We start from the raw sequence: 16297 nt of genomic DNA, 5'->3' as shown, positions 1-16297 counted from the left end.
AACTCATTCTGGATAGCGAGATACGCCCGATTTAAGGTCCGATGGTCCGGATCACTTCTGTCGTCGACCGGGCCTTTTCTGATCCATCTTGGCCATGAAACTGTCTGCGACCCGCTCTACATCAGTCCCCTCCACTTCAAAAGAACTCGTCCTCGAGTTCTCATTTTGCTTTGGTTCATGATACTCGGTCAGGTCCGCGACGTTGAAAGTCCGTGAGATTGCCATGTCATCTGGAAGATCAACAACATAAGCGTTGTCATTGATCTTTCGGATGATTGGTACCGGTCCAATCTTTTTATTCTTTAACTTGTTGTACATTCCGGTCGGAAATCATTCTTTGCGCAGATGGACCATTACTTGGTCACCCACCTCGAACACTTTTTGTCGCCGATGCTTGTCGGCTTGCTCCTTGTATTTTTCGTTCGAGGCATGTAGCTTGGTTTGTACTTCCGCATGAATGCCCATGATCTTGTCAGCCATATGTTCTGCTGCAATGCTCATGCCTGGGAGCTTGGGCAGATGGACCAAGTCTAGTGTGTGGCGAGGGACTCGTCCATAAATAACCTGGAATAGGGATTTCCCTATCGAGCGGTTCACTATGTTGTTGAATGCAAACTCCGCTTGAGACAAAGCCAATTCCCACTACGTCGATTTTTCTCCTTAAATACATCGAAGGAGGTTTCCCAACGTGCGATTCACAACCTCAGTTTGACCGTCAGTCTGTGGGTGATAGGCGCTGCTGAACTGAAGTCGTGTATCGAATCGAGTCCACAATGTCCGCCAAAAGTGGCTTATGAACTTCGTGTCACGGTCAGAAGTAATAGTCTTGAGAACCCCGTGTAGCCGCACAATTTCTCTGAAGAATAGATTCGCCACGTGAGTTGCATCGAGAGTCTTCTTGCATGGAATAAAGTGCACCATCTTGGAGAAACGATCTACTACCACGAACACTGAATCTATGCCGCGTTGTGTTCGTGGGAGACCAAGCACGAAGTCCATAGATAAATCCTCCAAGGGCTGTCAGGCACGGGTAACGGAGTGTAAAGGCCTGTATTATGAGATTGCCCCTTAGAGGTCTGACAAATATAACAACGTTGGACTGTCTTTCCCACATCACGTACCAATTGCGGCCAGTAATATCGTTCTTCCATAAGAGCTCGCGTCTTGTCTCGCCCAAGGTGTCCACTGAGGCCACCTCCATGTAACTCTTGGATTATCTATTCCCTTAACGAACTGTTTGGGATGCACAGTCGATTTTCCTTGAAAAGGAACCCGTCTTGCATATGTAAGTCGTCGGGGTGACCTTCTTGGCATCTAACCCATGCGTCCTTAAAGTCGTCGTCATCGGCATATATGTCATTGAGGCGCTCGAACCCGACAATCTCATTGCTCATAGTGACTAACAAAGTTGCACGATGACTCAATGCATCAGCTACTTTGTTCTGTTGCCCTGACTTATGTTTTAGTACGAATGTAAATCCCTGTAAAAATGAGATCCATCTAGCATGCACAAGGTTAATGTTAGCTTGACTATTAATGAATTTGAGAGCTTGATGGTCCGTGTAAAGTATGAATTCCATTTGAATCAAATAATGTCGCCAGTGCCGCAGTGCCTGGACCACCACGTATAACTCGATCTCATATGTAGACCACTTCTTACGTGCATCGCTAAGTTTCTCGCTGTAGAAGGCTATCGGCCTACCTTCTTGAGACAAAACTCCTCCAATTTCGACATATGAGGCATCACATTTGACTTCAAATAGTTTGTCGAAGTTGGGAAGTACAAGAACCGGGGTCGTGGATAATCTGCGCTTGATTTCGGTAAAGCTCCTGTCGGCTTCGTCAGTCCACTGAAACTACCCTTTCTTCATACAATCTGTGATTGGTGACACAATGGTACTAAAATTTTTCACGAACAGACGATAAAATGTCGCCAGTCCATAAAAACTTCGCACTTCATGAATATTTGTAGGAACCGGCCATTCTCTGATTGCCTTCACCTTTTCCTCATCCACCCGAATGCCTGTGGATGTGACGACAAAACCCAGGAACAATAAGCTATCAGTCATGAGGCTGCACTTTTTTAAATTGAGGTACAGTTTATTTTTAGTGAGCACTTGAAGGACCTTCTTGAGGTGTTCCATATGGGTGGTTTCGTCTTGACTGTATATCAAAATATCATCGAAGTAAACCACAACGAACCGCCCAATGAAAGGTTTTAGAACTTGGTTCATCAATCTCATAAATGTGTTAGGCGCATTCGAAAGACCGAAGGGCATGACCATCCATTCATATAATCCTTCCTTGGTCTTAAAGGTTGTTTTCCACTCATCACCTGACCATATTCGAATCTGATGGTAGCCGCTCCGTAAGTCCAATTTAGCGAATATTTTTGCACCCTCTAGCATGTCCAGCATATTGTCCAACCGTGGTATAGGAAACCTGTATTTTATAGTGATTTTGTTGATGGCTCGACTGTCGACACACATGCGCCAACTCCCATCTTTCTTTGGAGTTAATAGAGCTGGTACAGCACATGGACTCATGCTCTCTCAAATAAGACCCTTATGGATCAACTCCTCTACTTGTCCCTGTAGAATCTCGCACTCATTCGGACTCATTCGATAATGGGGACGATTCGGTAAACTGGACCCAGGGACAAAGTCGATATGGTGTTGGATATCCCCCATGGGGGGTAACCCATCGGGAAGGTCATCGGGCCAGATTTCTTTGAATTCATGTAGCAGGGGCCTTAGTATTTCAGGGATGTTGGTAGGCTCGAGCTCTTCCCCTTTTACAATTAATGCATAAGTCTATCCTGTTTCCTTTGATTCTTCCACGAAGTCCCGTATGGTTAAGAGAAAACGGCCTTCTACTTTAGAAGTTTCAGGTGGTCCCTCTGGATCCATAGGGGCCAATATGGTCTTCCGGCCGTCCTTGACGAAGATATATATTATCTCGCCCTTTATGAGTGGCATCACGGTCAGATTGCCAGGGCCGACCGAGTAGTATGTGACATGCTTCCATGTCGACCACATCGCATACTACTTCATCCTTATAATATTTGTCAATTGAAAAGGATATGGTACACCGTTCAGTTACCTTTGTTTCGCTGACCTTCTTAATCCAACCGATTGTATATAGAGAGGGATGACGCTCCGTTTTCAATTGTAATTTTTTCACCATGACCTTGAAGACGATGTTCTCGCTGCTTCCACTATCAATGATCACGTCACAAACCTTTCGATTCACCGTACACCTAGTGCGGAAGATGTTATGTCACTGTGGATGCACTTCTTTTCTTGGCGCATATAATAGTCACCTCACGACAAGCGACTCGCCGTGATCTTGCTGAATCCAACCTGAATCATCTGCCTCGTCCTCTGTGGTATGCTCCTGTTCTTCAATATCTGGATCTTCATAAGCGTTATCAGCACTACCATCATTGATGGCGAGGTTTGCCACTTTTCGCTGGGGACAAGTATTTGATAGGTGGCCCGGTTGGCCACAATGATAGCAGTTATCGGGCCTTGGCCGAACATAGGGGTTCGGGATTCTACTTGGACCAGCAGCAGTCGATACCCCCCTTTGGGGTCTAGCTTGCCCACTTCCCTGATCTCAGTTCTCAAACGTAGGAGGTTGAGTGCGTGCTCCTACGGGCTCCTTCCCCTTAGGCTGTGCAGTTCCCTGGGGCAGACCTGCCACATGAATTCTTGTAGTAGGATAGGTCCGTGTGTTAGGACGTTCAAGTTGCACTTCTGCACGAGAAGCCAACTTGATCGTATCATTCATTGTCCAGACAGACTGCATCTAGACCCGATCCTGGATAGCCATACGCAATCCACCGTTGAATCTGGTGACTTGCTGCGATTCAGTCTCGACCAAATCGTTACGCGCCGCCAGGCGGTAAAATTCTTCTGCGTATTCTCTCACCGACCGACTACCCTGTCGACAATTTTGATATTGTTGGAATAATACTTGATCGTAATCGCTAGGGAGGAATCGGGCACGTAGTAGCTGCTTCATCTGCTGCCATGTGCTGATTGGTGCTTTCGTCTGCCTGGTTCGCGCGAGTTGCAGTTATTCCCACCAAGTTGAAGCTCCTTCTTTCAACTTGTAGGCCATAAGCTTGACCTTCTTTGCTTCAGGGATGTCTATATAGTCAAAAAATCACTCAACTTTAGAAAGCCAATCGAGAAAATCCTCAATGTGTAGTTGGCCATTGAAGCTAGGAATATCAACCCTCATCTTGAATTCTCGATCTATTCGATCTACTCGATCGCTGCCATGTCTGGGGTGTTGGAAGAGTATGTCGTCAATTTCCTCCTCACTGGAGCCCCCTTCCTCAGGAATGACCCTTGGATGCACTGTTGGTACTATCCTGCGAGGGCGATTAATTGGGGGTGGAGGATTGCCACCAGGAACACGGAGTTACCTTAGGTTTTCTGCCAAGAGATCCGTTATGCAGTCGATGGAAGCCTGCAGCCCTTACATGGCTTGCTGATTCTCTCATTGCGCTACTTCGAAAGCTGTCACCGTTAAAGGTAAATTCCCTGGAGCACCGCCCATGGGATTATTGCCCGACCCGTCGTTAGAAGCCATCAATCTGAGGAGAAACCTCGCTCTGATACCAAACTGACGCAGGGGAGGACGTGAGGTCGAGCACCGTCTTCCTTAAGAGGATAACTATTCCGAATCCACGGAACTTCTCTGGACTCCTCACAGAGACTTCTTGAATCCACAAGGAAAGAAAGCAGAAAATAGAAATAAATTCTAATAAATTCGAAATTGATTGATGAATAATTAAAAACGAGTTCACAACCCTTTAAATAAGGGTATCAAGCAATGGGAAAGAAATCATAATCAAACTACAACTCAAACTCCTAGAATCCGCAACTTACTATAAATAGTAAACTTACTATTTATAGACGGTCGTGATGTCTACTAGTGCACAAGGTTTTTGGCCAAAAATAGTAAGTGTCCTATTTGGCTTCACCAAACCGTTCCCCTAATTATTCTAAGCTCTTTTCACGTTGGGCGCAACTCCTAAAGCTTGACGGATGAAGAGTTATAATCAAACTAAAACTTACTATTTATAGTAAAAACAAAATTAAAACAAGGAAACGACCATCGATCAAGGGGTTTTTCACAATTCCGGGCTGCGTAACCCGGCATAGCGGGGTTGGTTGGCTAAAGTAGCTCGTTCTACCCCAAAATCATATATTTTACGTCAGATAACTCATTCCGGATTGCGAGATACGCCTGATTTAAGGTCCGATGGTCCGGATCACTTCTGTCGTGGACCGGGCCTTTTCTGATCCATCTTGGCCATGAAACTGTCTGCGACCCGCTCTACATCACACCTATAGCGTGTGTGCACCTAGAGTGGTACACCCGCGGTGCACCTGATGTCCTGCACGGTCAGACCAACACCGACCCGTGCTCATCAAAAAAAAGGAGAGTTTTTCTCCCTCTCCTTGCTTTCGCCAGCGGACAAACGGATGTCTGTTTTTTTTCTTTATCAGTGGCCCACCAACAAGCATCACCTTGACAATTTAATCCGTCCATCTGGTAGAGGGGCCACAAGAGACCCAAACCCTATAAGATTTCGATCTGAAGGGCCCGAGCGAACATACGAAAGTAGTAGCAAGAAGACCTGCGTGAGGTGGATTTGTGTTTTCAGCCTTGTTAAAACTCACCGTTTATGATCAATGCAGGCCACCTTTAGCTGATCCAAACCACCCATCTAATAGAGTGTCCACGGATGACCAAAACCATGTTTGGTCCACCCGATGAAGTGCACACATGTGCTCACAAATACTAGCACAAGAAGGCTGTTTACACTACCATTTTTCTGAAAACAGAAATTTTTATTTTTCTTCCAACTCAGCGATTCACGAAGCAAGTAAGAGCTCATCTAGGCCATCCCAAACAGAGCCTTTTCAACCGTCCATTCCAGCTAGTGGCTTAGGACTTCTTTTCTCCACAACAAAGACCAAAACGGCCACTCCTTCCTCCCAAATCCGAACCCACCACCCAAACCCTTTTAGAGCTTCAAAAGAGTCCATCCATAAGCCTTCTAGGACCCATATGGTCTGTTTGAAGGAAGAAGATTGAAGGAAGAAGTGGTGTTTTCAAATACGCCATTAATGGGTGTCATTTTCCCCATTGTTCTACTACACCGGGTCGACCTGGTTCGACCCTGGTTGTGCTCAGCTCGCTTACGGATGTCTCTGACAAAGGAAGAAGGAAAGAAAAGGATAGAAAGAGAGAAAAGAGAAAGGAAGAAGAGATGACAAGAGGATGGAGTCGAGCTGTTGCCGCACCAGCGTAACTCCGCTTAACCGAGCTTGAGCCAGGCCCGGCCAAGTCAGGTAAATCCCTTACCTCCATCTCCTTGGGTCCCAAATAAAGCTAAAACCATCCCTCAGCAGGGCCTTTGTTTGGACTAAAAATGGCCTCCAAAGAGAGTGATGATTCAGCTGAAAATGGCCTTCAGCTGGGCCTCCAAACTAGGTCGCTGGCTGGGTTAACATCAAGCTGAAAACATCCATAAATCCAAGCTGAAATCAGCCCTGAAACAAGCCTTGGTACAAGGTGAAAAATGCACCATGTTCTCAGCTGAAAATATCCTTCAGCTGGCCCTACAACAGGCTGAAATAGGGCCAAAAACAGCCCAAAAAATGGCCTCCGGAACGGGCCTAGAATCAGCCAATAATGGGCCTTGATGTTGGCTAGGGCAGGCCCCAAACAAGCCTTGCATTGGATGGCGTTTTGGGCTAAGAAACAACCCAAAAAATGGGCCGCACCATATGTAAATCAGGTGGGCCACACATCCAAAATGTGTGGGCAGCGCTACACTCAAAACATGTGGGCCTTACCATAAATCTGGTGGGCCTGGTCGAATTTTGGGCCACCCTTAGGACCACCAGGCTAGGCCGAACTAGGCCCAGTTCGGGCCTTAGTAATGGGCAATTTCTGGCCCAGTCCAGGCCACCTTGTTGGGCCACAATTGATGGGCTTGACCACCTTAATGCGGGCCCATTTCCATGTCTATGGGACCTTACAATCTCAAGCATTCACAATAAAATGCATAGCCATTAGCAATTATCTATACTAATAATAGTTATTATGGACATATAATAATAATAATGTCATTATTAAATCATAGTGCCTTGTTTCGTCACTCTCAAATGTTATTATTAATAGTAGGTCATAATATTAGTTATCATCATAATGATTTTTACTACTACATTGGCTAATATAAATAATAACAATAATGCTAATAGTTACTTCGCGATTATTAAATTTACATCATAGTTAATGGTACACCAACTAGGGTTCAAAATCCTAAACTTAGGTAATCCAAACCCTAGGTTAAGACCCTAACCCTAAATAGCGTGTAAGCTTGGGTCTAATTGTACAACTTTGCAATTGATGGTAGGAATTGATTCCAAGGAAACATGCATTTCTTAGCGATGGTGCAGGCGGTTCAAACATAAGGTGAGGACTCACCCTTAAGCTTCACACTTAAGTTCATTAATCTAGATATATGATGCCTGGATTCATCTCAATGAAATATTCTTCTTATTATGTGAATACGCTAATTTGTTGTGCACTTGATTCCCGTGTTAGTTAATGAACATGTCATTCTAATTTTGGTAATCATAAATGATTGATGCTAGCATGCTTTCTTTAATTGTACACATGTTAGTTAATTGTATGAGTGTCATTTGCGATCATTTGATGGATTGAATGGAACTTGCTGTGATCTTACTACCTTACGGTCCATATTTGACTTACGCGGCTTAGATCGCACATCTGCCTTATATGGCTTGGACCGCACATTGCTTTTCATGGATTGGATCACATATTTGCTCTACGTGGCTTGGATCATTTATTCACCCTTCGTGGCTTTGATGTGTCTTTCGTGGCTTATTGGTTATATTTGCACATCTTGTTAAATTCCGGGTCATTACGCGGAGTTCGTTATAATTTCCGAGTGGAGCTGAAGTTCACTTGTTGATTTTTTAGTCATCTTGCGAAGTTCATTCGATTTTCAAATGACATTGGAGTTCCTCTGTTGGCTCTCTCTTCATCTTATGGAGTTCAGTCGTACCATGATTTCTGGGTGGAGCTGAAGTTCGCTTATCAATTTTCTAGCCATCTTGCGGAATTCACGTACGATATGATTTTCGGGTGAAGTAAATGTTTGTATGTTGGTTTCTTAGCCATCTTGTGGTGTTCAGTCGTACCATGATTTTCGGGTGGAGCTGAAGTTCGCTTATCAATTTTCTACCCATCTTGCGGTGTTCACGTACGATGTGATTTCCGAGTGGTTTAAAGTTTGTTTGTTGGTTCTCTCTTCATCTTGCGTTGTTCAATCATACCATGATTTTCGGGTGGAGCTGAAGTTCACTTATCAATTTTTTAGCCATCTTGTGGTGTTCATGTACGATATGATTTTCAGGTAAAGTGAAGGTTTAATGATTGATTTTCTATTCACCTTACAGATTTCACTTGTAGCATGATTTCCAGGTGGAGCTGAAGTTCATCTATCGATTTTCTAGCCATCTTACGGAGTTCATGTACAATTTGACTTTCGGGTGCAATAGAAAGTCGTATGATTAATTATTTGATTATTTGGACATATTCCCTTATATTGCGATTGCTATTATATTTGGCCTATGATGAGATTCTGTTGATTGACTTGATTTTTGAGTATATGATCATAATTATGAAATGTCATGTTTAATATATCCATTTTCATGACTTGTGATCTACATTGGATTATGAATGATGAGTGTGCAATCTTAGAGGGTGCTCCTCACTGCGATAGCCATTGACACTATCAAACTGTAACAGTTAGTGCACGTGTAGAGCGACCCGATGCCATTCACTAGGTCGCTAGAGCAGATCGGGTAGCTGAGGAGCTAGAAGGGGTCCCTGCAGCCCATATTGAGCTCCACCACTAGTTGATAGATTTCTGTTTTTGCTTATACAAACTTTGTATTTGGGATTGTATAAGTTCTGTATGGGCGCTACACTTGGATATTTATGATGATTGAAATGTTTCTATACAATGCATGGTTTACTCTATCTTCGCTGCAGTTAACTCTGATTAACGATAAGTGCTTCAAATTTATACTGAATTTTATAGGCTAACACTTGAGTTTTTTGAGAACAAGTCATATACTTAGGTTCCAAAAATCGGGGCATTACATTAAGTCCCTAATTATACGACATGAACAAACGGTTCCCAAGACCCCCCAGCATAATGGTGTGACTAAGCAAATAAATCGCACCATTGTATAGAGAATCAAATGCATGTTATCCCATACAAAGTTGCCCAAGATGTTCTGGGGAGAAGCAATGCATATGGTGGTGTATTTGATAAACAGGTCTCCATTAGCCCTATTAAATGGAGAAGTACCTGAGAAGGTGTGGACCGGATAAGATCTATCGTACAGTCATCTCAAGGTATTTGGATGCAGGGCATCCATCACGTACTAAAGGCCGAGAGGTCCAAGCTCGATATGAAGATCAGGTATTGTGAGTTCTTGAGGTATGGTGATGAAAAGTTTGTTTACAGATTGTGGGGTCCGACCGAGAAGAAGGTCGTCAGGAGCAAAGATGTGGTATTCTTTGAAGATCAATGTATAGAAGACATTTGTAAGCCAGAGAAGAACTAGCCTAGTTCAGGTGAGTTAAAGGACATTGATTTGGTTATTCCTCACATGGTGCCTAATGATGGAGGAGTACAGCAAGGTGCAGAAAACGAGAAAGTTCCAACAGAAACGGACCGGGGGAGCAGCTCCCACTTGATTCACCTGTTGAGCCACAAGTGAGGAGGTCATGTAGGGACAGATAGTCGTCCAAGAGGTACTCGCCGTATGAGCACATTATGCTGACTGATTGAGAAAAATTAGAAGATTATTCTGAGGCCCTAGCCGACGAGCATAAGGGGGAGTGGTTGAAAGCTATGCAAGACGAGATGAAATCCTTGCATAAGAACCACACCTATAATATAGTGAAACTGCCTAAGGGCAAGAAAGCTTTGAGCAACAAGTGGGTGTTCAGAAAGAAGATTGAGCAGAAGAATTCACAAACGAGGTTTAAGGCCAGACTTATGGTGAAAAGTTTTGGTCAGAGGAAAGGTATACACTTCGAAGAGATATTCTCACCAATGGTGAAGATGACATCCATATTGGTGTTGCTTGGGTTGGTAGCTAACATAGATCTAAAGATAGAGTAATTAAATGTTAAAACTGTCTTTATCCATGGTGACCTGGAAGAAGAGATCTGCACGCACCAACCAGAGGGGTTCAAAGTCAAGGGTAAAGAGTTGAGGAAGAGCTTGTATGGGCTGAAACAAGCTCCAAGGCAATGGTACAAGAAGTTCGACTCGTTCATGTTAAAGCATGGATATGACAGAACGGAGTCAGACCACTGTGTGTTCACGCACAAGTTCTCAGATGGTGATTTCTTAGTTATGTTGTTATACGTTGATGACATGCTCATCATGGGAAAAGATATCAAGAAGATTGACATGCTGAAACAAGATTTTGGCAAGTTATTTGCAATGAAAGACTTGGGCCCGAAAAACACATCGTAGGAATGAAAATAAATCATGACAGAAGCAGCAGAAAGCTTTGGTTATCATAAGAGCGGTACATTGAGAAAGTCCTAGAGCGGTTCAATATGAATGTAGCGAAGCCGGTCAATACTCCACTAAATGGTCACTTTAGATTGAGCGACAAGCAATGTCTCAAGATGAAGGCAAAGGTGGATGAGATGAGGAAGATACCCTACGCGTCAGCGGTAGGAAGTTTGATGTATGTTATGGTGTTTATGCGCCCAGACATAGCATATGCGGTTGGTGTTGTCAGCCGGTATCTTGCCAATCCTGGCAAAGAACATTAGGTAACGGTGAAATGAATACTGCGGTATCTAAGAGGCTCATCCAGGTTGAGCCTATGCTATGGTGATGAAAAACCTGTGTTAGAGGGCTACACAAATGCAAATATGGCAGGTGATATAAACTCCAAAAGTTCTACATCTGGGTTCATGTTTACGTTTGTAGGGGAAGCGGTCTCTTGGTAGAGCAAGCTACAAAAGGCCGCGTAGCATTGTCGACGACAGAGGCTGAGTATATTGTGGTCACAGAGGCATGTAAAGAGATGCTTTGGATGAAGAGGTTCCTACAGGAACTTATCCTGAAGCAAGAGCAGCACATGGTCTATTGCGATAGTCAAAGTGTCATACACTTAAGTAAGAATCTAAGTCAGCATTTCAAGTCGAAGCACATAGAGATTCGATATCACTGGATCAAGGATACTTTGGAATAGAAGGTGTTATAGCGTGAGAAAGTCCACACAAATGATAATAAGTCAGACATGATGACCAAGGCATTGCTCAAAGGCAAGTTTAAGGTTTGTAGAAACCTAGCTATCTTGAAGAACACGAATTCCTCCTGAGTCGAAAAGGAGGAGATTTGATGGAGATTTCTCCTCATGGCTTGACTGGTCGAGAGCTTCACTCGACTGGTCGAGGATGCTGGTCGACCAGTTGAGGACTGGCTCGACTCGAACTCCAGCGAGTTTGGTTTGAAATTTTCCATAGTGCTCAACCAGTCGAGGGAGGTGCTCGACCGGTCGAGTGGTCCGCTCAACCAATCAAGGACTCTGCTCGACTAGTCGAGGTTATGTAGATTCTAGTCCGGATTTGATGCGGACCGCAAAAATTTGAGGCGGTTTCACCAAGGTGCAGAAAGAAGTTTCCTAAACTATAAATAGGGGTCCTAGGGTTATCCTAGGAAAATGCAAGAGGGTTTTCTAAAGCTTTATAAGGGTTTACTAAAGGGTTTAGGACTATCAAAGGTGTGAGAGAGAGAGAGAATGAGAGAGAGGAAGCATGTAGAAGGGAGGTTATGATCGTAGATGTGATCTACTGTACACTCAACATCTCAGCGCTTCTACGTCCTCATAATCGGTGAGGTCTCTCCATTTTTTTCTTTATTCTCTTATTGTTTATCCACTCCTGCGTGAGTGAAGAAGGTTTGATCCAAGCGGTGTGTGCTTGTGATCGGTTGTAACATTCTACTTCATACTGGATTGTTGATCTGGACTAGGTCTAGTGATTTTTACCTCTTTGAGGGTTTTTCACATAAAAATCTCTTATGTCGTGTGGTTTATGCTTTGATTTATTTCATTGCTTTATTATGCCATAATTCTGGTGTCATTTGGGAGTCTAGATCCTAAGGTTTTATACAACGGCCTGTGCAACGACCCCTAACAAAAACATCACAAGATCATAATACTGAAGGAGAAAATATTGTAAAGAGAACGAAAACTGACCTGGTGCTCCCGAGTTGGAGGTCACTCGGTCAATCCCATGCGACAACCTTTCTTGCATATTAGCTCAGCATAGTCATGCTCCCATTTGGAACTTGGGAGGACTATGTTGAGCCAGTATGCAAGAAAGGCTGGCAGTTCACCCTTAGAAGTATACTCTGGAGGGTTCTTTATTCTACAACAATTCTCCAAATCATCAGAATGACTATTTCTGAAACTATAAGAGAAAAGAGAGAGAGAGAGAGAGAGAGAGAGAGAGAGAGAGAGAGAAGAAGAAGAAGAAGAAGAAGAAGGTAAATAAGGCGAATGATGGTGAAATACATGAATTCATGATATAAGTCAAAAACTATACTGTAGCTCTTGAGAAAAGTGAGCCAGCCAAAGAAATTGGGGAATTTTCTTGATGACAGGGAATTTGGACATTTCTCTGAACAATTCGACTGAAGCATCAGACACCAATGCTTGTCTTTTGGAAGGTGAAAAATGCAAAAAATCTTCATTTGTAGGGATGTATTCGTCGTAGAAATGACCTATTATGGGAAGCCCCGCCATGTTGTGTAAGTCCCAGAGAGTAATACTGACTTCACCTAGTGGTAGGTGGAAAGAATTGGTGGTGGGACACCAATAGCTGAGGAACCCCTTGTAGATCATAGGGTCCTTATAGAAATATTCAGAAGTAGCTTCGATAGCACCATAGAGGCCAACTTCTGTCAATACAGCAGGGTGCTTGTTGATAATTGCTTTAACCTTGTCATTATAGTAATTGCGTGAGGATAAGAAACCGTGTGTGCGAAATTCTTCGTTTCCCCACAAAGATCTCCTGTCTCTGAAGCGTTGACATACTATTTCATGGAAGGTTGTAGGAAACAGTTCATGTGGATTCTAGTAAGGAATAAGAAATCGCATCGGATGAATATCGCCAACTTGCTATTTCGATCCTCTCTCTGACAAGATACCCTCTAACATTCTTCATTCTTTCATAGACTAGTTTGGGGTATACAGCATCCTGCTTTGGGTCATCTGATCTATGGGCTCACTTTGAAGAATAGACAGATGGCGACGAATGTTCAAAGGAATCACTATCAACACATTTCTGAAAGGGCAATCAAAGTTTATGATGCCCTCCTGGACTTTTACAATATCCCAGGTGTTCAGAAGTTTCCTTTTCTTGAGCCCTTGATTTTCTCTTGAAGCTCTTAGTTCTTGGATTTGTTGCGCTTCCTTTTGGAGAAAGAGGGTAGCGGTGTATCTTCTCTAACAGGTGAACGAGTGATATCAGTGCGAAGATTAGCTATTGATTTCAGCCATGTTTCCCAGTCAATCTCTCATCCTTGTTTTGGAGGTCCTGTTATATCTCCGACAATAATGGCTTTGCATATCGGCCAAGATAACACTTGGATTCTGTCAAAGAAATCGAGGACGGGTAAAACAGGTTCTTTAATATAAGCGGGACATTTTTTGGTGACTTTGATTCTCTTCCTCGGCCGATCTTCGTGGATAAGGGGGGAAGAGGTAGGTTCAAGAATTGAAGAAGGTGCAAGAGCGGAAGAGGTAGGTTCAAGAATTGAAGAAGGTGCAGAAGCGAAAGAGGTAGGTTCAGGAATTGAAGAAGAAGGTGCAGGAACAGGAGAAGAAGATTCAAGAATTTGAGAAGGGGTTGGAGAGAATGGAAGGCTAACATGGGAAGGCTGATTAGTTGGCGATTCTACTAGACAGAAAGTCCTTCTGGTACGAGCCATTTTGTAAGAAATTGGAAAGGTCTGGAAAGTTGGAAGGATGGCTAAGTCTGGAAATTTGGAAAGTTGGCTAAGTCTGGAAAGTTGAAGAAATTTGGATAGAGTTTTGGAATTAAGAAAATTGCGCCAAGTACAAATGAGTTGTGCGCGATCTGAGTTGCGTGGAAGGGTTATCTGATCGGGAGAAAAAGTTTAAAGTGAAGAAATGATTAGGACTCCAGTATTTAAAGCCAAGGTGGGACCTGATTTAAGTTGCGCAGGACTCGATCTAAGGAGTTACGTAGGACCATGCAACTCAATTCTTAGGCAAAATAGTTTTGATCCTTCATTTTGCCTGATGGTCAGGCAAACATTAGATCAAGGGGGCATCTGTTGGAGCATAAAAATTGAGTAAAAGGATTAAGCAAAGAAAAAAGATTAAAGAAAAAAGGATTGAAAGAAGTTGAGTTGCGCAGTATAATAAATTGCGCGGTACGAAGAGTTGCACGGAATACTCAACTTGCGTGAGACCGTGCAAATCATCATAGTTGTGCAGGTCCGCACAATTTATGTTAAGGTGTTTGGATATGAGCGAAAAAATTTTGCGAAGTGGGCCCCATGGCACAAGATTCGAGGGTTCACACATGTGGAGGCCTATAAATACCTCACTTCCCCTTCATTTGAGGCATCGGATTTCTCAGAAGACTGGTACCTCTAACAGGTATCAAAGAGAGGAGAGAGGAAGAGAGTACAAAGTAGGGCCGCGCAACTCACAATGAGTTGCACAGGCCCGCGCAACTCCACAATGAGTTGCGTGGATGGTTCAAAGAATGTCATCCTTTATTGTTATTGAAGAATTTTCTTCAAGATAATTCAATCTCCTTTTGTATTCTTCATCATAAAGACATATATATGTGAAAGAAGATCCGCACAACTCATCTCCTATGGAGGCGTGAATGATATGAGCCGGAATGCTGCTGAAATTTACATTTAACTCATTCAATATTTGTACTTTTAATCATAAAAACTTTATCTTGGAATCAAAGGACAAAAAGGATGTAACAAATTCAGAATATATATAAAATATGATGATTACTCTTCATTCCTTCTCTTTATTATTATTAAGTGAGATAATTCCTCAAATCAAATATTTTTCGTTTCTGAATGAAACAGACACCACTTGAGATCCTCAAAGTCAATTGAAGTGATGGCTGCAATTCAACCTGCAAATCAACCTCAACCTCCAGTTGAGGAAATCCAAGATGAAAATGAGGTGCACAATGCACCCCCACCTCGTAATTTATGAGATTATTTACAACCGGCGGGGGTGAGCACACATTCATGCATGATTTTTCCAGACAATGCAGGAAATATGGATATTAAACCAGAAGTAATCCAACTCCTTCCAAAATTCCACGAACTTGAATATTAAAGTCCATATCTACACATGAAAGAGTTTGATGAGATAATTAATAGCCACTTTACACTTTCCTAATGTGTCTGAGGACACGATCAGGCTGAAACTCTTTCCCTTCTCCTTAAAAGAAAAAGTTAAGACGTGATTGCACTCACTACATCCACGATCCATTGGTAGATGGAACGACATGACAAGGGAGTTCATAAAGAGATTCTTCCCATACCATAAGATGAACACCATCAGGAAGTCGATCATGAACTTCACCCAAAAGGAAGATGAGACATTCTTCTAATATTAGGAGTGGTTCAAGGATCTTGTCAGTTCATGCCCATAACATGGCTTTGAAACATGGTGCATAACAAATTTCTATTAGGTTGAACTGACATCTTCCGTGCGCTAATTTGTCGAGATGATGTGCAATGGGGAATTCATGAACAAAGATGTCGATGATGTGTGGGATCACTTTGACAAACTTGCTGAAAACGTACAATCATGGGACATCTCCCCAAAACCCGGCACCACTTCTAAGCTTTCTCAATCAAAGGAGAGAGACAGAGTATATATTTTGAAAGAGGAAGATGATATAAATACTAAAGTGGCTAATCTCATAAGGAAAATCGAGGCCATGAAACTTAAGAAGGACAAGGTTATGTAACACCACGTGCTTTCTGGTACTTGAGTGTTACTGTATAACCTAATTAATATGTATACTAACCTAACTTAGTTGAATCTTCACCTACATTATAGCCTAAATCGAACCATCTAATTGATGAATAAGCCGCTACTGTCCATCTAAACCAAAGTAGAAGCCC

At 42.9% G+C, this 16297-nt stretch overlaps 1 non-coding gene across 1 annotated transcript; it reads right to left on the bottom strand.

The window, feature by feature from the left end:
* Positions 1-15720: 15720 nt before the first annotated feature.
* Positions 15721-15827, bottom strand: LOC131250425 (small nucleolar RNA R71). The gene has a single exon (XR_009173351.1). It is a non-coding gene; the product is annotated as a small nucleolar RNA R71 (small nucleolar RNA).
* Positions 15828-16297: the final 470 nt, after the last annotated feature.

Source organism: Magnolia sinica, chromosome 6 (assembly GCF_029962835.1).
Source record: "Magnolia sinica isolate HGM2019 chromosome 6, MsV1, whole genome shotgun sequence".
Classification (NCBI taxonomy): Eukaryota; Viridiplantae; Streptophyta; class Magnoliopsida; order Magnoliales; family Magnoliaceae; genus Magnolia; species Magnolia sinica.
This window is presented reverse-complemented; position numbering and strand designations above follow the sequence as displayed.